The 24,232-nt window shown below is 43.0% G+C and overlaps 1 long non-coding RNA gene across 1 annotated transcript in view; it reads left to right on the top strand.

Moving 5' to 3' along the window:
- LOC138851841 (uncharacterized) overlaps positions 1-24,232 on the top strand; it is a 46,646-nt gene that overhangs the window by 10,567 nt on the left and 11,847 nt on the right. The window lies entirely within an intron of this gene.

Genomic DNA, 24,232 nt, shown 5'->3' on the forward strand with positions numbered 1-24,232 from the left:
GAGATATCATCACTGTTTTGTGAGTCTTACACGAGATATCATCACTGTGTTGTGAGTCTTACACAAGATATCATCACTGTGTTGTGAGTCTTACACGAGATATCATCACTGGCAAACATTGTGAGTCTTACACGAGATATCATCACTGGCAAACATTGTGAGTCTTACACGAGATGTTATCACTGGCAAACATTGTGAGTCTTACACGAGATATCATCACTGGCAAACATTGTGAGTCTTACACGAGATATCATCACTGGCAAACATTGTGAGTCTTACACGAGATGTCATCACTGGCAAACATTGTGAGTCTTACACGAGATATCATTACTGGCAAACTTTGTGAGTCTTACATAAGATATTATCACTGGCAAACATGGTACCCGCCATAGAGGAACATATTTCAGCAGGTGATGGAAATGATGATAGCTTCCGGACCTTTAAAAGTAAACAAAAAAAGGAGAAAAAGTGAGAAAGTACTAGAGCGTTGCGTAGTCAGACTCACTTGACTCGTAGACAATGTGAAACCCCCTCCATGTATATTCCAGGTATACTTTGACTAGACAATATAAATTTGGCGGTATTCCTGACATTATAGATACGCTCACCAATGAAAGGTACATCAGGACCAAGATGCCAAGAAGCAAGAAGTGTTGTGGCAACTTCAGATTTTAGTAGCAAATGAACATTGGGATTTTGTGACGTCAACGGTAAGGAGCCAATAATAATAATGTAGTGTTGTGGTGCAGTGATGCCGGCGGTGGAAGTGTTTACTGGCAGTGATAACAGTGTTATTACACTTGACCATCACTGATGGCGAGGCTAACTCATCTTGCTACATAATGCTCACTTACATCATGCTCACATTATGCTCACTTACATCATGCTCACATCATGCTCACTTACATCATGCTCACTTACATCATGGCTGCTGCTCTCACTCTCACTCTTCTGAACAAAGTTGAAGCCTGGGAATGTAAATATATCAATATATATGTGGCTGCCACACCTGCAGGTGTGGCAGCCACACCTGCAGGTGTGGCAGCCACACCTGCAGGTGACACTATAATAATATCTTTATTTACTACCAGTACATGTACATGGTATACACACCATACCCAGGATGTGACCCACACCAGTCCACTAACACCCAGAATGTGACCAACACCAGTCTACTAACACCCAGGATGTGATCCACACCAGTCCACTAACACTCAGGATGTGACCCACACCAGTCCACTAACACCCAGGATGTGATCCACACCAGTCCACTAACACTCAGGATGTGACCCACACCAGTCCACTAACACCCAGGATGTCACCCACACCAGTCCATCTAACACCCAGGATGTGACCCACACCAGTCCACTAACACCCAGGATGTGACTCACACCAGTCCACTAACACCCAGGATGTGACCCACACCAGTCCACTAACACCCAGGATGTGACCCACACCAGTCCACTAACACCCAGGATGTGACCCACACCAGTCCACTAACACCCAGGATGTGACCCACACCAGTCCACTAATACCCAGGATGTGACCCACACCAGTCCACTAACACCCAGGATGTGACCACACCAGTCCACTAACACCCAGAATGCCATCCACACCAGTCCACTAACACCCAGGATGTGACCCACCCACCAGTCCACTAACACCCAGGATGTGACCCACACCAGTCCACTAACACCCAGGATGCTAATCACACCTGTCCACTAACACCCAGGATGTGACACACAAAAGTCCACTAACACCCAGGATGAGACCCACACCAGTCCACTAACACCCATGATGCGACCCATGCCAGCCCACTAACAACCAGGATGTGACCCGCACCAGTCCACTAACACCCAGGATGTGACCCACACCAGTCCACTAACACCCAGGGATGCTACTCACACCAGTCCACTAACACCCCAGGATTTGACTCACACCAGTCCACTAACACCCAGGATGTGACCCACACCAGTCCACTAACACCCAGGTACCCATTTTACTGATTGTGAAACGTAGACAACAAGTGGAAAGAAACAACGCCCAATGTTTCTGCTCTTGCTGGGAATCGAACCCGGACCCTCGCCGTGTGAAGCGAAAGCGTTAACCACCAGAGCCCTTATCTTGTATTGCTATTTAATTTCTCAAATGTCGCAGTTGGAATACAATTTTAATAACTTTTTTGATTAGTCATTATGCGTTGTCCATAATGTTGTGCATACAAGTGACTTTTGGCATGTACACACAATCAATATATTGTACGCCTGTGTATCATGTCCAAATAAAAATTAAATAAGTTATATTCTGCAGGTATTGCAAAGTAACATTGTCACTTTGCAATAGCTGGTCTCACAAGAGTGTGCAACACTTTTTTAGGCCTATTTTACATTAATCCAACCAAGCCAAGTAATATGGTATACTATTTCAATTTCCTGGTTTAATTATTATGTGGTTCAGTTGGTAGCACACTGGACTGACTGAGGGACCAAGGTTCGATCTCTGGCATGGCTCAGAATTTTGGGCTTGTTTCCATACAGGTGTTGAGCTAGCAGTAAGTAGGTACCAGGGTGTTAGTTGACTGTTCAGAGTCACACCCCGGGAGGTGGCACAAGATTAAAGGACCCCAGTGAAAATAAGACAGTCCTTGATGATGCACCGATTTTCTTGGGTTACCCTGGGTGGCTAACCCCCCTGGTTAAAAATCTGAACAAATCTTATCTTAACCCCCTCAGCAGTGATGTTGCCAGGGGAAGGGGACTTGGAGGGGGGTTCAGCTCCCCAAAATTACATTAGCCTTTAAATATTACCTCAGCCCTCCAAGCTCTCTAAATAAAAGAAATGAAAATGTTGCTTCACAACAAGTGTGGGAGCTTCCCTTCCAACCAGATAGTCACCTCTTAAGTGCTCAGATATAGAAATTCTGGTGCCACTTCTGCCCTTCAGGTTAATAATCTGAACAAAATCTTATTTTTTAGCTTGAAATGAAGAGGACTTGGGATGTAACCATGTATGAGACAGGACGTATTATCAAGTCCCTTGATACCTGAAGATGAAAGGATTATTAATCCTTTCATCTGCTATCTATTAACCCTTTGAGGGTCGACAGGCCCTCTCTGAAACTCGTTCTCAGGGTCGGCCAAATTTAAAAAAAAAAATTATTTTTTCTTATGAAAAAATAGATTTTTTTTCTAAACATTATAGGCTAAACAAAAAAATTTTACCGTCAATACTTACCGAGATATGGAGGTGTGAAGTTTGCCAAAATTGAACAACATCTGGTAACATCGCCGACTGCCGTCACCCGGTATTTTTCTATTTACTTTTTTATGTACTATTTTCAATTATTTTTCAATTTTTCTTTTCCTGAGTAACTTTTATGGCCTCTGAGGCCAACATGATCAGTACAGTGGACCCCCAGTTAACGATATTTTTTCACTCCAGAAGTATGTTCAGGTGCCAGTACTGACCGAATTTGTTCCCATAAGGAATATTGTGAAGTAGATTAGTCCATTTCAGACCCCCAAACATACACGTACAAACGCACTTACATAAATACACTTACATAATTGGTCGCATTCGGAGGTGATCGTTATGCGGGGGTCCACTGTATTTTGTAAGTTATTTCTTTTTCAATACTACACAATAATGGCGTAAACACTGTTGTCATTATTTTGTTTATAGAAAATATTTACACAAACAAACGATATGAAATGTTGTTTATTACTATTTTTCTATATTTTATATACACATATACAGTCACAGGGAATGTTTCTAGAAGTTCTGCAGCCTGTGGAACTCTTTGAAACATGGTGTCATGCACAGTGGTGTTTTACACTCCTCACACATAAAACGAGTGTCTCTGCGTTATTGTGGGCATTTTTTTGTATGCGCACTGTGGTAATTTATTTGGTCCCTAAAGTTCCACAGGACAGTTACGGCGTACGAAGGGGTCCCAGCATAGCCGTAATGGAACGGCTGAGCTGGATGGCCCTTAAACCCACCCAAACAAAAGCGCTCTCCCCGAGTTGGCGTGGTTGGTAAGCTTATTTAATTTATAAATTTACCCTTCAGGGAAGGAGTAGGTAGTTTTACTGTTAGTATATTAATATTAGGTTTACTAAGGCAACTGTAGATAATAATAATGTAGACCTAAGACCTTAACATAGGTAGTAATAGGCCAATAATGTAGGCAAACACTAGGATAAGTTAGCTAGGGAGAACTGGCAGCCCTAGTTTGAACGAAGAGACGAGGGTCTGGAAGAGAGACCAGCTCGTTCTTCTTAAGACAGACACCAACTGGACAAGATGTGCCATGATCAGCAGACGGCGCCCCCACGTGTCTTCACTTTCGAGACCTGGGAAAATCTGGTAGAGGCACCTCGATGTACCGTAGATGACCTCCGTCAGGCCCATACAGTAAGACAAGACCTCCACTTTATCTCGTAGATTTCTGGCCAGTATCTGGGGAGAATTGTGAGTGAGTTTGATCTGTGGGCCCGGTGTGCAGCAGGCAGTGCATGCCCAGTAAGTACCAGTGTCTCTTGGCAGTCTGGAAGCTAGTGTCTGTGTCTGCATAGTTAAACTAGGGGATACACACCCTCTTGGATATAGGAATTTCTGAGGTGCAGGCAGGACACTAATAACGATTGAATATTGCAGGAATTCAGGCTCCCGGTTGCACGTGGTTTCTGAGGGGAAGTCCTAAGGGGCTAAGGCTAAGCTTAGGGAAGTTGAAGATCAGGATATATGCTGCAACACCAAGTAAGTTAGTCCTTTATACGTGCATGCAGGGGAGTGTCTTGCAACATCAATCATTTGTGAAAATCTGTCCTAATAGCCACTTGTGAGGCTGAGGTACCCACCTCAGAGCTCGGTGTCAACAGAGTTTGCCAGGGTAGGCGACTCACTTGGAGGCAGTCCACACATGCACAGACGTAACACCTCTTCTGAGCCTTTTTCTTGAAAGCAGTAGCAGGCAGTTTTACCAGGAAGTGATCACCATGCTTCAGACGAGCAGGTAGTTGTTGATAATTTGGTGGGCGGTCAATTGCAGGTGCTGTTCCTTGGTACTTGAATACTATTTGTCTGATGACAGACAAACAGAATTCGCCGTACTGTGGTTTGTTTCTGGTCCTCATCTTATACATATTATAAGCATTGAGCATGGAAATGTCCAGAAGATGGAAAAACAGTTTGATGTACCACTTATAACTCTTGCGAACACAATCAGCAAACCCAATCTGCATGTCACATTTGTCCACTAAATGCATGTTGAAGGTGTAATCAATCACAGCTGCAGGTTTTAGAATGGGTTTATTGCTCTCACTATGCTGCCTGCCACTGTCTGCCATTTCATTAGGGTGAACTGATGACAACAGTGTGACATCTCGTTTGTCATGCCACCGAAATGCCATGATGTCATTGGCAGCAAACGCCTGCACCTCACCTCTACGAGTGCCAGCATCAAACCTAGGCATATGTTTCTGATTTGCACGCACTGTGCCACACACATCTGTCATGTTCACTCACAAAAAATCACTGAGTGAGGGGCTTGTGTACCAGTTATCTGTATATAATATATGCCCCTTACCAAGGTATGGTTCTATCATTGTTCTAACCACATTACCTGAGATGCCCAATAACTTCCTGGTATTTTGCAATGTATAACTTCCAGTGTACACAATAATATCCAATACCAGACCACTGTAACAATCACAAAGCACAAACAACTTTATACCAAAGCGTTTCCTCTTGCTTGGTATGTACTACTTGAAAGAGAGTCTTCCTTTGAACAGAATCAAAGACTCGTCAATTACAAGCTTCCTGAAGGGATAAAAATGCGTACTGAATTTCTCTTTCAGATACACAAACACATTCCTAATCTTATATAACCTGTCAGTTCTGTCAGGCCTGGTTTTGTCTGAGAAGTGAAGCATACGTAACATTAGCACAAATTGATTCACTGGCATTATATCACTGAAACCTGGGGTTGCAATCTTGCGGTCTGTTGACCAGTATGATTTCACTTTGTGCTTATACACATGTGGCATAAGCATTATTGTGGCAAAGAAAAGATACATCTCAGCCACAGTTGCCTCCTTCCACTGGTGTAGACGTGATTTTGGTGAAAGTAATGTGTTTGCCATGGTGTACTCATAGTATGTGTTGCTTTCCATGACAATACTTTCCATCAGTGGTTCGTCAAAGAATAACTCGAAACATTCCAGTTCAGTGGCATTGTTCCCAAGTGTACAAGATGGCCGTATTCCACTTTGGCTGTCATCAAACTGGTGGGCATTTGGAACAAAATTGACAGCTTCCTGCCAATCCCAGTTGCGGTCTGCTGGTGGGTAATGGACAATGACAGGTGGTTGTGGTTGTGGAGGTTGTGGTTGTGGAGGTTGTGGTTGTGGAGGCTGGTGTGGTGGGTGGGTGGGGGATGGTGGCCTTTGTTGTAGATCAGCTGAGGCAGCGGCATGAGTGGCAGCGTGGGTGGCAGCATGGCCCACTGCTGGTGCCTCACCGCTGGCACCACTACCACCATGCACATTTTCCATCCCAATTGCAACAGTATCATTGTCATTTTCACTCTCTGTTCCTGTTGTACAGCCACGGGATGTACTTCGAGATGCACTCCTTCCCCTTGGAATAGCATATGACACACTACCAGAGCGCATATATCGTCGTATATACTGACGCTTCACTGGGGAATATTGCACTTCACTATCACTACTGGAACTAGTTTGAAGAACTTGTAGTTCATATTCACTATCACTATCATCACCCATGCTCTCATCTGAGTCTGGGATTTGGGAAAATAGAAGTTTCCTCTTGGATTCTGGTACAACTGTACGTGAACAAGACGGCCCAGCACCAGAGGTGGAAGGCTGAGGGTCGTCTGGGTTTTCCTCACTATTACCGATATTATGGTCATTAGTTTCGGTCAAAACCTCAACAAAACCTTGAAACTCATCTTCACTGGCACTTCCATCTGTATTAGAACTGTCACTGGGGAACAAAAGTGTCCCGATTCGCTGAGGAGTGAGGAGCTTCTTACCGCGAGGCATGGTGGATATTGTTTACTAAGATGGCGTTCCCACAATGCACCACTGGGTCCCAGATTTTTTTTCTACCGCGCACACCGACCACACAGACCCATTCTCTCACATGTAGGCCTACCAGCCTTTTCCCGCGAGATTTGACGGCGCTAGAATTTGTGCGTACTAGTACGTCAAAAACCCCTGCGCGTAAGACATACTAGTACGTCCGAAACCCTCAAAGGGTTAAGGTCCCATACTACTGTCCTGTCATGTGATTATAAAATGGAAAAAATTTTAAATGTTTATTCTTCTGACACGATTGCCAGTCATTTCTTTGATTCCCAAATGTGTAATATCACAAGTGATTCTTAAAAGCTTTTGCTTATAGACAGTATACATGTTTTACTTTCCTGTCTTAAAATAGCCCCTAATACTGTAAAGTTGATTGATTTCCAATGTAGGAGACTTGGTTTTGGACTGGGCTCTTGGTCCATTTGACCCTTAGAAATATTAGCAGATATATATAACAGGATGACATCCACAGCAAGTATGTGTAGGTATATCTACTTAATTACTCATAGGTAAACCATGGGTAGCAGTTGTGGACTTATTATATGTTGTCACACCTAGGAAGTGAACCTGACCTTCATGGTAGTGAGCTGAATGCTGTACTGCTGAAAAATTGCCTGTTAATGCTTTTTGTGACTATATATGTACAATACTCTGTTAAAGTTCAGACATTTATTCACTATTGATCATTTTGTGATTGATAAATATCTAATTTCATACATATTCAGAATTCATACTTTTTTATTGTAAACTGCCTAGTCTTTTATGCTAACCTTTTAGCATCAATGACAAATTTCTCGCATTTCCTTCCTATGGTGCATGTCCTTATAACGTCTACTGGACGTTGAGTCAGGGATCCTTACGTCAGTCTCCTTCTTTTACTCTCATGCTGATTTCTGTAACCATTATGGAAGCTGGTCAGTAGCTCGGATAGTGTGGGGGCTGAGGTTAAGGAAGGGGAGATCTAATTGGTAATGCTTATTCATATAGAGGACCAAAGAGAAGCTTCATTTCTATTTATTTTTGAAGAGCACCTTCATTTCCATTCTATTTCTGAAGAGCTTCTTTGCAGGGAACCTTTTCTCCCATTTTGGTTTCTGCAGAGAACTTTGTTTCTATTTATGAAGAGGCCTTCATTCTGATTTCTGAAGGGAACCTTCATTCCCATTTCTGTCTCTTAACAAGAGGGAACCTTTGTTACCTTTCGAATTACTGTCCAGATTTTGGCTATTTGTATTTTCTCCCTGGACATTGGGGGGGGGGGGGCAGGGATCACTTTTAATTTCCTTCTTTTACATACCCTCTCAAATTCATCCAATCAACCTTTACAACTTGTCTTTAGAATCCTCCTAAAGAACTTGCCTGTATTATCAAAAACGTTTAAGTATGTGATTCACAAATGTGTAAATGGGAACACCATTTGAGCTTCATGTTGGTTGTTCCAGTTTTATATTTTCTAGTGAAGGAGAGAGAGTATTTAAACTAAAGTTCCAATGCCTCATTCAGTACTGTATGCTTGAGACTCTACAAATGAAAGGTATAACTACAGACAAAATTATATCTTGTACTTGACATGTGGGACTCAAACTCTTGCCATTAGAATCTCTGATTTCAGCTGGGTTGAGAAGCTAGCTGTAGGGGTTAGTTATTCACATTAGCTCTGAGACAATACTGTATGGCATCTTGCCTCAAAACAAGTACAATATGTATACAGTGGAACCTCTACTTGCGAGTTTAATTCGTTCCATGACCTTGCTCGCAACTGGATTTGCTTGTTTGCAGAGTCAATTTTCCTCATTTAAATTAATTGAAATGCAATTAACCCTTTGAGGGTCGACAGGCCCTCTCCGAAACTCGTTCTCAGGGTCGGCCAAATTTAAAAAAAAAAAAATTATTTTCTCTTATGAAAAGATAGAGAATCTTTTCCCGATCATAAAGACACCAAAAGTTTGAAATTTGATAGAAAACTTACGGAATTATGCTCTTGCAAAGTTAGCGGTCTCGGCGATGTTTACGCATCGGCGTTTTTGCCCACTTTGAGCCCCATTTTCGCCCGTACTAGTCGACAAAAAACATGAATATTTCGCTAGAACTCCATTTTTTCTATTGAATGGGTGCAAGAAACCACCCATTTATGAAATTCAACTATCCAGTACAGTGGTCAGAATTTAGCAATTTTGCCAATTTCACACAAATTTCAAAAGATGCCAATTTCCGAATAGGGTCCAGAATAAACAAGAAAGACATTCCTGGCACTAAAATGACATTTCCTCTAGTCATTAGTCACGTCTCAAGGCCCCTCTTATATTCTTTTGCTTTCCACTTTGAATTTTTATTTTCACAAAAAATATAAGATTTACTGTTATGCAGACTACTGCATTAGTGTACCTCTTCAAGGGGGGCTCCTTGGCGTGGTGAAGAGGCTCTTGGTCTGAGGAATTAGCCCTGTCGGTCTTCTTCCTCAGACCGAACCTAATTACCCCCCATTCTCCCCTCCCCTATCCCATCCTCCCCATCCTCCCCTTTTTCCATTCCTCCTCCTCCTCCTCACCCCTCCCTTTTGCCCTTCCTCTTTTTAGCCTTCGTGATTTCTCCCACAGGCGCGCTAGTTCCTAGGTAGGGGAAAGGACACCGGGGTCCATCCCATTCCGTTGAGGTTTCTTGGCGGTGGCGTAGTTTGCCGTGGAATCTGGATTGCCTAGGGATGTCCCGATCCCTCTCCGGTATCCCGGAGTGGCTTTGGGTGTCTTTTGGGCGACGGGTGTATCTCTGGAAGCCACCTTTCGGATTCCGGGGGTGGTGGCTGAAGGAGGTATGCTTTGTGGCGGATATCCGGCCGCCCTCTCTTTTGTCCACCGAGGTAGCTCGGCAGATGTGAGGTTGCTATCCCAGATTGCTGGTTTACTGGCATGAAGGGTAGGGTATGGCACGGGTTCCATGCTGCATCTGCGCTACTAGCGGTGTCGAGTCCTCTTGGGCGCGGAGGGGGATTTCCGGCCCTTTCATTCCTCCTGGGAACTATTCCTCCCCGCTCCCCCCTTTTTTTATTCTTTTTTTTATTTTTATTTTCTTTTCTTCTTTCTTTTTTTTTCTTAAAAACAAAAAGCAAAGGAGTAACCTAACCATGGCAGCCCTAGTCCATGAAACCACTACCCCCGGGCCCCTTCTTGATACCGCACCCCATTCTGACCCTGCCTTGTGTTTAGACCACTCTTCGGACACTCCTGATGCCCCTGTACCTCTTGCTGGTGCTGTTTCCTCACCCGCTTCAGGTACCGGGGCTTCGACTGACTCCTTCGATTTGTCTGAACTCCGCTCTCCTTTGACTATGCTTCCGGCTTCTCCCTCTACGGTACGGCAATTTTCGAATCGCCCACCCATTTCCTGCCGGACCAACTCCGGTCCTACTCCTAAACGCCAACGTCAATCTCCTGATGATGCTCCGTCGTTACCTTCCCATTCTACTCGGAAACGACCGACACGTCAAGCACTCCCTCTCCACGCTCAGTTTCGGACCACACAATGGACTAAATTCTTTACTTTAAGACCAACTTCTTCTTCTGCCTACCTTTCTGACCATAGTATTGCCAAAGCGCTCCTGCGTCATGTTGGCAGAGATATTTCATTTCACGCTCTCAAGAGCGGTACACGCATCGTCACTGTCCAGAATGCTACCCAAGCTCATGATCTTTCTCTCCTTTCGAATATCGATACTACTCCTATCACTATTGAAAAACATCTTTCTCTCAATTCTTGTAGTGGTACTGTCATTCTGCCCCATACCATAGTCCAACAGAATTTCCAGTCATGTGGCAATGACATTTTTGAACAGCTGGAACTCCAGGATCTCCCAATCCTCAAAGTAGACACTTATGTCCTTCCTGCCCGGGGGCGGAGACGTTACCCTTGCAATGTGGCTCGTTTAACTTTTGACAGCCGAGAACTCCCGTCCTCTGTATATGTCGCGGGACATCGGTTACAAGTTCGAAAGGTGATACCTACACCGCAACAATGTAGAAATTGCTGGCGTTTTGGTCACCCAGCGAAATATTGCAGATCTATGGCCGAATGCCCAGTCTGTGGTGCCGACAACCATTCTAATACATCTTGCAGTCAACCTCCATCTTGCCTAAATTGTAATGAAGCTCACCCTTCGTACTCCCGCCGTTGCCAGGTCTACTTAAATGAACGTGAAATCCGTTGCCTCAAAGAGGCAGAAGGTCTCCCTTATGCTATGGCAGTTACTCATCTCCGCCTCCAAGGGAGACTACCCCGTGTTTCTTATTCTCGTGTTTCCAAACGTCCCCCCACTTCTGGGGTCCCATCTTCTGCAGCCTCCTCTGTTGTTACCCCTCCCATAGCCACTATGGCATCTAATCCTTTTGCTGTCCTTGGCTCTGACGTCCCGACTACAACTCAGTCTGTTCTCACATCTTCGCGTCCTTCCTCACAAGCCCCAGTATCGACAAGACCTCGTACGACACCTAATACCAATCGCCCCTCTACTCAGAAGTCCAAAAAATCCACATTGCTCAAATCTTCTTTGCCCCTTCCTTCCCTTCTTCCACCTCCACACGTTACCTTTCCAGTCTCTGTACCTAGTTCTTCCCCTCTCTCTGGCTCTATTACAAGTGTGGAGATTCACCCTCCTCCTCGTACTATGCCTTCCACCCCCGTCCCCTCCCAAGTTTCTCCCTCTTCTGTCACCTCCCAGGTTTCTACCTCTTCTGTCCCCCCCCACACTTCATCTCCAGTCCCTTACACTTTTCCCTCCCCCTCTACTTTGGTACAGTCCATTACTGTCCCAATCTTTACTCACCCTCCTCCTCCGATCTCCAATATGGTTTCCCATACATCTTTGAATTCAGAAACACTTGAAGCCATTTCAGAATATATTGCAGAGACTAAACCTTCAATGGACACTGATTCACTTCCTGTTCCTTCTCTTCCTTCTCCTCCATCTTCACAACCCCATTCTTCGCAACGCTCCGTTCCTTCGCTACTTGAACATCTTCCAATGCCACCACACGTTGACTTTTCTAACCCCTCTAGTCCGTAGGTGCCTTTACCTACAGATTCCTGATATTTTCTTCATCGCCAATCATGGCCTATTTACAGTGGAATATCCGCGGCCTCAGGGGTAATCGGGGTGAGCTTCAGATGTTGCTTTCCAGGTTTTCCCCTGTTGGTGCTTGCTTACAAGAACCAAAATTACACTCGGCTGTTTTCCAACCTATCTCAGGCTATAATTTATTGTATTCTTCGGATCCTTTCTCAGATGGGACCTTTAATGAAAGTGCCCTTCTTCTACGCAATGATATTCCGTACTGTCAACTATTTGTCCATACCTCGCTGCATTACACTGCAGCCCGTATCCACTTGAATAAGTGGTTTACAATATGTTCTTTATATCTCTCTCCTTCTCGAGCATTTTCTATCCCAGACTTTGCCTTTCTTGTTTCATCCTTACCACCACCACTTCTGTTACTTGGTGATTTTAATGCCCACCATTTCCTCTGGGGGGGGTCTCATTGTGACTCACGTGGCATTCAGTTGGAGGCTTTTCTTGCCTCTCACCCCCTCCATGTTTTAAATACGGGTACTCCCACCCATTTTGATCCTCGTACTCATACTCTCTCTTGCATCGATCTATCAGTCTGCTCTTCCTCCACTGCACTAGACTTCACCTGGTCTGTTCTACCAGACTTACATGACAGCGATCATTTTCCGATCATTCTTACTTCTCCTTCCTATTCACCACCTTCCCGTAGCCCTCGCTGGCAATTTGATCGGGCAAATTGGGATCTTTACTCACACCTCACTGCTTTTAGTGAGGTTCCTTCTTCATCCTCCATTGATGAGCTCCTACACATCTTCTCGACATCAGTTTATACCGCAGCTTCTCATTCTATACCCCAAACCTCAGGCAGGCATTCTCAGAAGTGCGTGCCTTGGTGGTCTCCTGCTTGTGCTCGTGCAGTACGTTTGAAACGTGCTGCATGGGGCAGGTACCGGTACAATAGAACCGCTGAGAGACTTGTTGATTTTAAGCAGAAGCGTGCGATCGCTCGCCGTGTCATCCGTGAAGCTAAACGCACTTGTTGGCGAGACTATGTTTCCACCATCACCTCTGCTTCTTCTATGAGTGCAGTCTGGAAAAAAGTGAGGAAATTGAGTGGTAAATACTCTCCTGACCCGGCTCCTGTTCTACGGGTCACTGGTGTTGATATAGCAAACCCTCTCGACGTTGCCATTGAACTTGGCACACATCTGGTCCGTATTTCCCGAGGGCTCCATCTATGCCCCTCGTTTCTTTCCTCAAAGTCTGCCAGAGAGTTAGTACCCTTGGACTTTTCTTCTCTCGGAGAAGAACAGTATAATGTGCCTTTTACACTTCAAGAACTGGAGGCAACGCTCTCAGCTTGCCGATCATCGGCAGCTGGGCCTGATGACATTCATATTCGTATGTTACAACATTTACATCGGTCAGCCCTTGTAGTCCTCTTACACCTCTTCAATCTCATTTGGGCACAAGGAGTTCTTCCCCAGCTGTGGAAATCTGCCATTGTTCTCCCTTTCCGCAAACCGGGTACTACAGGACATGATGCCTCCCACTATCGCCCCATCGCTCTTACAAGTGCAGTTTGCAAAGTGATGGAACGCCTCGTAAATCGACGTTTAATGTGGTATTTAGAGACTCACAACAGTCTCTCCGCTAGTCAATATGGCTTTCGTAAGGGTCGTTCTACCATAGACCCCTTACTACGCTTGGATACGTATGTTCGTAATGCCTTTGCGAATAATCACTCAGTTATTGCCATATTTTTTGACCTTGAGAAGGCATATGACACAACTTGGAGGTATAATATTTTGGCCCAGGCCCATTCCTTAGGCCTCCGAGGCAATCTACCATCCTTCCTTAAGAACTTTTTAACTGACAGACATTTCCGTGTTCGAGTCAATAATGTTCTTTCCCCGGACTTCGTCCAAGCTGAAGGTGTCCCTTAGGGATGTGTTCTAAGCACAACACTTTTTCTCCTTGCTATAAATGATTTGGCCTCTGTTCTTCCACCCAATATTTGGTCATCACTCTATGTTGATGACTTCGCTATTGCTTGTGCAGGCGCTGACTGTCACCTTATTGCAGTTTCTCTCCAGCATGCGGTCGACCGTGTTTCCACTTGGGCCACCACACATGGGTTTAAATTTTCAAGTACCAAAACTCACCAAATTACTTTCACTAGACGCTCTGTTATCTCCGATCATCCTTTGTATCTCTATGGCTCCCGTATCCCCGAACGTGATACAGTCAGGTTTCTAGGCCTTCTCTTTGACCGTCGGTTAACCTGGAAACCTCACATTACCTCTCTGAAGGCAACTTGTCACAGCCGGCTAAACCTTCTTAAAACCCTTGCTCATCTTTCCTGGGGAGCTGATCGTCGAACTCTGCTTCGCCTACATTCAGCCCTCGTTTTATCGAAACTCGATTATGGTGACCAGATTTATTCCGCGGCCTCTCCTGCTACTCTCTCTAGCCTTAACTCTATCCATCACCAAGGCTTACGTTTGTGCCTTGGTGCTTTTCGCTCTTCCCCTGTTGAGAGCCTCTATACAGAAGCAAATGTTCCATCCTTGTCTGATCGCCGTGATGCCCATTGCCTTCGTTACTATGTACGCTCTCACGATCTACACAATCCTTCCATTTATAGAATGGTCACCGATATTAGTAGACATTCTTTATTCGTTCGCCGCCCCTGTTTGCTCCGTCCCTTTTCTCTTCGCCTACATTCACTCTTGTCTTCCCTTCAGTTACCACCTTTATATGTTCATGTAGCATCTCACTTTTCCCTGCCCCCCTGGGAAGTTCCAGCTGTTCGGGTCTGTTCTTTCTCACTCCCTTGCTCGAAAGCTCAACTGCCTACGGTGGCTTCCCGCTCTCTTTTTCTTGATCACTTCCACTCCCATTCTCATGCCACCGCTGTGTACACAGATGGCTCTAAGTCTTCAGACGGCGTCGGATTCGCAGCAGTGTTTCCGGACAGCGTCGTACGAGGGCATTTACTATCTTCAGCTAGCATTTTTACTGCTGAACTGTATGCCATTCTTGCAGCACTTATTCGTATTGCATCTATGCCTGTGTCATCATTTGTAGTAGTCTCAGACTCCCTTAGTGCTCTACAGGCTATACGAAAATTTGATACATCTCATCCCCTAGTTCTCCGTATCCAACTTTGGCTACGCCGTATCTCTACCAAACATAAAGATATTGTTTTTTGTTGGGTCCCTGGTCATGTCGACGTACAGGGCAATGAACAGGCAGACACTGCTGCGCGGTCAGCAGTATATGACCTACCAATTTCCTATCGAGGTGTTCCATTTCTGGACTATTTTGCTGCAATAGCTACCCACCTTCGCACCCGTTGGCAACAACGTTGGTCAACTCTGCTCGGTAACAAACTTCATTCTATTAAACCGAGCATAGGTTACTGGCCATCTTCTTGTCATCAGTGCCGAAGTTGGGAGACCACTCTCTCCCGCCTTCGCATTGGCCACACTCGTCTTACTCATGGGTATCTCATGGAGAGGCACCCTGTTCCTCTCTGTGAGCAGTGTCAAGTTCCAGTATCGATTAGCCACATTCTGTTAGACTGCCCTCTCTATCAACGAGCACGCAGAATTTACCTCCAACGTCGTCTTCGTTCTACTACTCTCTCTTTACCTTCCCTTCTTGCTGATGGACCCTCCTTTAATCCTGACTCTCTCATTGACTTCTTGACAACGACCGATTTACTCCACAAACTCTGATGATACTTTTCGCACTCCCCTCAGCCCTTTCTGGTTCAGTCTCTTGCTGCCCTTTACCCTTTCACCATCCACTGCCCCGCTGTTATCCGTAACCTGTTGCTCATCCATCTCCCTTTTGCCACCTGATGCCCTCACTTCCTTCCTGCCCTGCAGCGCTGTATAGTCCTTGTGGCTTAGCGCTTCTTTTTGATTATAATAATAATGCATTAGTGTAAAAAATGGTATAAATATTATTGGTGCACTTTTGAAAGAATATTAGACTCACCAGTTGACGTGTATTGCACGCTTGGCACGATTTGTTTACTTTTGAACTTTGGTAAAAATCGAACATTTCTGCTACTTTGAGCTCAATTTCAAGGCACCTTTCATTGTAAAACCAGTCAAAATCATCTCAATTTCTGTAATATGTCCTCCATTCTATAAAATGAGACCACGAAAACTAGAATACAACAATAAATACCATACGAAAATACACTGCAAAGTCGCTGATTTATTAAAAAAAAATGGTCAAAGTTTTTTTTTTCTCATTATGCACTGTGTGCTGCAGGATTTTTTTTATACTGTGCACACTGACCACATAGACCCATTCTTTCATATGAAGGCCTACCAGCTTTCTCCCACTAGATTTGAGGCCGCTAGAATTTATGAGTACTAGTACGTCAAAAACCCCTACGCGTAAGACGTACTAGTACGACCAGAACCCTCAAAGGGTTAATCTGTCCCAGTGGAATTCTGTACTTCAATAATTTCGCTAATATCAACTCTATGGCTTATTTATCTATCTCACTTCATCTAATATGACATAATAAACAATATAAATAATATAGAAAGCTGATATATACTCTAAAATGAATAAAATATGTCATTCTTGTAGTGGTATGGGTGGTGTCGGCAGTGGACGAGAGTTTGTCTGGAGACCGGGCAAAATACTTCATGAATAATTTCGCTAATATCATCTATATGGCTTATTTATATATCACAGTTCATTTAATATGACATAACAGTCAATATAAATAACATAGAAATACCATATATATACTCTAGAATGAATAAAATATGTCATTTATTATTATTATTATTATTATTATTATTATTACTATTGTTATTAGTATTATTATAGTATTATACTATTATTATTATTATTATTATTATTGTATTATACTATTATTATTATTATTATTATTATTATATAAATTATTTGTAATTTTTATTCACACAAAAAATATTTACTGTTATTCCTTATTGCAATAATTGTATAAATATGTCAACCCATTCATGACTGCATATTGGAATGGACAGTGACGTCATTTGTTTACACTGAAACAGCCAAGCAATGGACTATTTCTCCTAGGTTGACCTCTGTTTCAAGGTACTTTTCATTGTGAAAGCAATCAAAATCATATCTATTTCTGTAATTTATCTTCCATTCTATCAAATGAGACCAAAAAACGAGAATACAACCATAAAAACCATTTGAAATTACCACTAAGGGGTGGCTAATTGCTGAGAAGTGAACTCCATTATTTATGCTTAGATTTCTTTCATTTTTGGTGTACATTAAGAAGCATCTTTCCATCATACATTGCCCAAGTTTCAATAAGATAGTCCAACAAACAAATGAGATACAATTCCTGAGATCAAGAGAAAGAGCCCCTCACCAGTGTCAATGAACCTGCCTTGAGGTCTGCTCGCTTGTGGAAATTTTGCTTGTGTATGGAAGCAAAAAATCGACCCATCGACTGCTCATATTTGGAAAAACTCGCATGTGGACATGCTCGCAAGTAGAGGTTCCACTGTGTGTGTGTGTGTGTGTGTATATATATATATATATATATATATATATATATATATATATATATATATATATATATATATATATATATACACACATACACATACATACATACATACATACATACAGTGGACCCCCGCATAACGCTATTAATCTGTTCCTGAGAGCTCAGTGTTATGCGAAATTATCGTTATGCGAATTAATTTTCCCCCTAAGAAATAATGGAAATCAAATTAATCCGTGCAAGACACCCAAAAGTATGAAATTTTTTTTTTTTTACCACATGAAATATTAATTTTAATACACACAAACTTAAGAAAACATGCACAGTTACATGACACTTACCTTTATTGAAGATGTGGTGATGATTGATGGGATGGGAGGAGGGGAGACTGGATGGTTTTAGTGTTTAGAAGAGGAATCCCCTTCCATTAGGACTTGAGGTGTCAAGTCCTTTTCCGGGGTTGCTTCCCTTCTTCTTTTAATGCCACTAGGACCAGCTTCAGAGTCACTGGACTTCTGTCGCACAACATATCTGTCCATAGTGGCCTGTACCTCTCGTTCCTTTTTGACTTTCCTAAAGTGTTTCACAACAGTGTCAGTGTAATAGTCACCAGCACGGCTTGCAATAGCTGTCTGAGGGTGATTTTCTTCCATAAAGGCTGGCACTTCAAGCCACTTTGCACAGATTTCCTTAATCTTTGAAGTAGGCAACTTCTTCAATTTCTCTCTCCCCTCCTCCGAAGCAATTTCCTCAGGTGTTTCCTCTTGCTGTTGAAGTTGATCTAGCAGCTCATCAGTGGTTAGTTCTTCATTGTCCTCCTCCACCAACTCTTCCACATCCTCCCCACTAACCTCCAACCCCAAGGACTTCCCCAATGCCACAATTGATTCCTCAACTGGCATAGGATTCTCAGGGTTAGCCTCAAATCCTTCAAAATCCCTTTGGTCTACACATTCTGGCCACAGTTTCTTCCAAGCAGAGTTCAAGGTCCTCTTAGTCACTCCCTCCCAAGCCTTACCTATAAGGTTTACACAATTGAGGATATTAAAGTGCTCTCTCCAAAACTCTCTTAAGAGTCAATTGAGTTTCTGAGGTCACTACAAAGCACCTTTCAAATAGAGCTTTTGTGTACAGCTTTTTTAAGTTTGCAATAACCTGCTGGTCCATGGGCTGCAGGAGAGGAGTGGTATTAGGAGGCAAAAACTTCACCTTAATGAGGCTCATATCCCCACAAAGTCGCTCTGCCAAGTCTGTAGGATGACCAGGGGCATTGTCTAACACCAGGAGGCACTTAAGGTCTAATTTCTTTTCAGTTAGGTAATTTTTCACAGTGGGGGCAAATGCTTGGTGTAACCAGTCATAGAAAAAGTCCCTAGTGACCCATGCCTTATTGTTTGCCCTCCACAGCACACACAAATTAGCCTTGAGGATATTCTTTTGCCTGAACGCTCTGGGAGTTTCAGAGTGATACATTAATAAAGGCTTCACTTTGCAATCACCACTAGCATTGGCACACATGAGAAGAGTAAGCCTGTCTTTCATAGGCTTATGTCCTGGGAGTGCCTTTTCCTCCTGAGTAATGTAGGTCCTGTTTGGCATTTTCTTCCAAAGCAGGCCTGTTTCGTCACAATTAAACACTTGTTCAGGTTTGAGTCCTTCACTGTCTATGTACTCCTTGAATTCCTGCACATATTTTTCAGCTGCTTTTTTTGGTTCGAACTGGCAGCCTCACCATGCCTTATCACACTATGTATGCCACTACGCTTCTTAAATCTCTCAAACCAACCTTTGCTGGCCTTAACCCTTTGAGGGTTTCGGCCGTACTAGTACGGCTTACTCGCAGGGTTTTTTGACATACTAGTACGCATAAATTCTAGCGCTGTCAAATCTCGCAGGAAAAGGCTGATAGGCCTAGATGTGAGAGAATGGGTCTGTTTGGTGGGTGTGCGCAGTAGGAAAAAAATCTGGGACCCAGTGGTGCATTGTGGGAATGCCATCATAGTACACAATGTCCACCATGCCTGGCTGTAAGAAGTTCCTCACTCCTCGGCGAATTGGGACACTTGTTCCCCAGTGACAGTTCTAATACAGATGGAAGTGACAGTGAAGATGAGTTTCAAGGTTCTGGTGAGGTTTTGACCGAAACTAATGACCATAATATGGGTAATAGTGAGGAAAACCCAGACAACCCACAGCCTTCCACCTCTGGTGCTGGGCCGTCTTGTTCACGTTCAGTTGTACCAGAATCAAAGAGGAAACTTCTATTTTCCCAAATCCCAGACTCAGATATGAGCATTGGTGATGATAGTGATAGTGATTGTGAACTACAAGGTCTTTAAACTTGTTCCAAGAATGGAGAAGGAGGAAGAAAAGGAGGAGGAGGAAGAGGAGGAGGAGAAGGAGGAAGAGGAGGAGGAAGAAGAGGAGGAGGAGGAAGAAGAAGAAGTATACGTAATAATAACAATAATACATAATAATAATACATAATAATAATAATAATAATAATAATAATAATCATAATAATAATAATAATAGGTAATAATAAATGTTCACCCATGACAGTAACAAGATAAGGGGAGATAACATCTCATAAGAGCTGACATTTGATAAGCGTAAATGAGGGTGGAGCTGATAAGAAAAGATTAGATGACCATCGCCCTCCCTTTGTTTTTGCTGGTACACTAACATTTGTCTGTCTATTTGTCTGTCTGTCAAGCTCCCTGTCTATCTGTCTATCCGTCTAGCTCTCTGTCTCAGAGAGCCACAAGACTGCGTCATCACTTTTACTCACATCTTCAAGCAGAGTATAGCACTTTGTCTGGATTTCTTGGGTTATCCTAGGTAATTTATACTCTGTATACTTGTATTTATGTGTACCTGTGAGACAGAGATAGACAGACAGATAGAAAGAGAGAGACAGATTGAAAGAGATAGAATGAGGGAGAAAGATAATTAGATAGAATGGAGGGGAAGCAGCATCCCGACCCCATTGTTTTGACATGCGAGAGGGGGAGTGAGTAATGAGACAATATGTCATTTTGACAGCTGCCGACTCCTGGTAATTTACACTATGGAGGAGGAGGAAGAGGGGGAGGAAGAGGAAGAGTAGGAGGAAGAGTAGGGGAAGAGGAGGAAGAGGAAGAAGAGGAGGAAGAGGAGGAGGAAGAGGAGGAGGAGGAGGAAGAGGAGGAGGAGGAGGAGGAGGAGGAGGAAGAGTAGGAGGAGGAGGAGGAAGAGTAGGAGGAAGTGGAAGAAGAGGAGGAGGAGGAGGAAGAGGAAGAGGAATAGTAGGAGGATTAGGGGGAAGACGAAGAAGAGAAAGAGAAGGAGCAGGAAGAAGAGGAGGAGGAATAGGAGGAGGAGGAAGAGGAGGAGGAAGAGGAAGAGTAGGAGGAAGAGGAAGAGGAGGAGGAAGAGGAGGGGAAGAGGAATAGTAGGAGGAAAATTAGGGGGAAGAGGAGGAGGAGGAAAAGGAGGAGGAGGAAGAGGAGGAGGAAGAGGAGGAGAAGGAAGAGGAAGAGTAGGAGGAAGAGTAGGGGGAAGAGGAGGAAGAGGAAGAAGAGGAGGAGGAGCAAGAGGAGGAGGAGGAAGAAGAGGAGGAGTAAGAAGAAGAGGAAGAGGAAGAAGAGGAGGAGGAGAAGGAGGAGGAGGAGGAAGAGTAGGGGGAAGAGGAGGAAGAGGAAGAAGAGGGGATGGATGAGGAAGGGGAGGAGGAGGAGGAGGAGGAAGAAGAGGAAGAAGATGTAATAATATTTTTCCCTTGAAGCAAGAAAAAAAAAAGTCCACCCCATGACAGTAACAAGATAAGGGGAGATAACATCTGATAAGAGCTGACAAACGTTTGATAAGCGTAAACGAGGGTGGAGCTGATAAGGAAAGATTAGATGACCATCGTCCTCCCTTTGTTTTTGCTGGTACACTAACATTTCTGTCTGTCTATTTGTCTGTCTGTCAAGCTCCCTGTCTATCCGTCTAGCTCTCTGTCTCAGAGAGCCACAAGACTGCGTCATCACATTTACTCACATCTTCAAGCAGAGTATAGCACTTTGTCTGGATTTCTTGGGTTATCCTAGGTAATTTATTCTATGTATACTTGTATTTGTGTGTACCTCTGAGACAGAGATAGACAGACAGATAGAAAGAGAGAGACAGATTGAAAGAGATAGAATGAGGGAGAAAGATAAAACACCATTGTGTATGACACCATGTTTCAAAGAGTTCCACAAGCTGCAGAACTTCTAGGAATATGTTCGGTGACTGTACATTGGTATATATATTATAGAACAATAGTAATAAAAAATTTTTTGTATTGTTTGTTTTTGTAAACAAGTTTTGTAAACAATATATTGATAATTATGTTTGTGTGCTTATTGTGTTGTATACGAGTGTATATATGTACATTGCACCTTACTTTGGTCTCACAGGCCACATAAGTTAAGTGAAAAAATAAAATAGTGAAAAAACAACAAACCTTCAAATACAAGTAAACCAAAGTTTACCGGTGAGTGGCAGTCACCGCTGTTGCCATACGGGGCTCATTTTCTGCAAACTTCACGCCTCCATATCTCCATAAGTATTGATGGTAAAAATTTTTTGTTTAGCCTATAATGTTTAGAAAAAAAAAACTATTTTTTTCATAAGAAAAAATAATTTTCTTTTTTTTTTAAATTTGGCCGACCCTGAGAACAAGTCTCTGAGAGGGCCTGTCGACCCTCAAAGGGTTAAATTCACTCACATCATCACTAGTTGCAGGCATTTTTCTAATTAAATCCTCATGCAACTTCCTAGCCTTTTCACTTATGATTGCTTGAGAGATGCTATCTCCTGCTATCAGTTTTTCGTTTATCCACACCAATAAGAGTTAACATATTCTATTACTTGTGATCTCTGTTTCGAAAACACAGTTGCACCTTTGGCAAGAACAGCTTCCTTGATTGCCGTTTTCTTGCCCACAATAGTAGCGATGGTTGATTGGGGTTTACTATACAATCTGGCCAGCTTGGAGACACGTACTCCACTTTCATACTTAGCAATGATCTCTTTCTTCATCTCTATAGTAATTCTCACCCTTATTCCTGTAGGGTTGGCACTAGAAGCTTTCTTGGGGCCCATGGTCACTTATTTTGCTGATGAAATCACCAAAAATGCTGTAATAATATGAAATGTTCTGATTGTATGCTTGGATGCTACCGTGGAGGCTGGCTTGTAAACAATGCCACCGGCGGAACATGTGAGGCTGGCTCAGGCTGCACATTAGACGCGTCTCGGACGAATAGCATTGAGCGAGTTTTTTAGCGCTATGCGAGGCAAAATTTTAGCTATAAATTGTATCGCTATGTGGATTTAACGTTATGTGATGCCAACGTTATGCGGGGGTCCACTGTATATAAATAACCAGCACTCTGGAGGGGATACTTGAAACTACATTTCATTCTGCCATGGACCATTTTCAAATTGACTTGATAATGGTGCAAGATAGACAAAAATACAGTGGGCCTCCGCTTTACGATATTATTTCATTCCAGAAGTATGTTCAGGTCCCATTACTGAACGAATTTGCTCCCATAAGGAATATTGTGAATTAGATTAATCCATTTCAGACCCCCAAACATACACGTACAAATGCACTTACATAAATACACTTACATAATTGGTCGCATTGAGAGCTGATTGTAAAGCGGAGGTCTACTGTATCTAGTTTCCTTTCCAAAGTGTGGGTTCCTGCTACCAGCAGGCATCAGAAATGTTACTGGTATGTACAAGTGTAGTAATTTTGAAGAGCAACCAGGATCATTCCCTTTGCCGAATGCCAGATGAACCAGGCAATGATGGTTGTGTGAGCCAGTGGGCTGTAAACAATAACAGCCTGGTTGAATAGGCAACCAACAGAAAAACTGGGCCCCAGTGCAGGGTGTGAGAATAGAAAAACTCAAAACCAGTCACAGCTATAAGGTACTTGTGAATTGTTCCAATCACAGTATTAACTCACTCTTCTTGATTGGAAATAAATGGAGAATCAGAACTACAGCATAAATAAAATATAGCATACAGATGCTACTTGATTTATGATGGGGTTATGTTCCAATGAACCCATGGTAAGTCAAAAGTATCATAAGTCGAATGTGAATGATATTCTAAATAAATAACTACTTTCACTGAATAAGTAAACAAATAATTACTGTAAATAAATACCAGTATTGAAAAGTAACTAAATGAATGTAAGTTATGGACTTGCCGCCTTCACGTTGGGTAATTATCTCAAGTTTTATTGAAAAGTAACTAAATGAATGTAAGTTATGGACTTGCCGCCGTCACGTTGGGTAATTATCTCAAGTTTCATCTTCAAAGTAATTGCTTTTGCACCATCGTAAATTTGAACCATCGTAAGTTGGGTAGCACAGTATATCTACAGTATTTTGTTTTGAAATTGGCAACTAAAGGGCTATTTATGATGAAACTAGACACTGGTGTTCATATTTACAAGTGATTGAAGTTATTGTTAATTATTAGATTCTGAATTTC

The sequence above is a fragment of the Cherax quadricarinatus genome, unplaced genomic scaffold (genome assembly GCF_038502225.1).
Source record: "Cherax quadricarinatus isolate ZL_2023a unplaced genomic scaffold, ASM3850222v1 Contig2375, whole genome shotgun sequence".
Lineage (NCBI taxonomy): Eukaryota > Metazoa > Arthropoda > Malacostraca > Decapoda > Parastacidae > Cherax > Cherax quadricarinatus.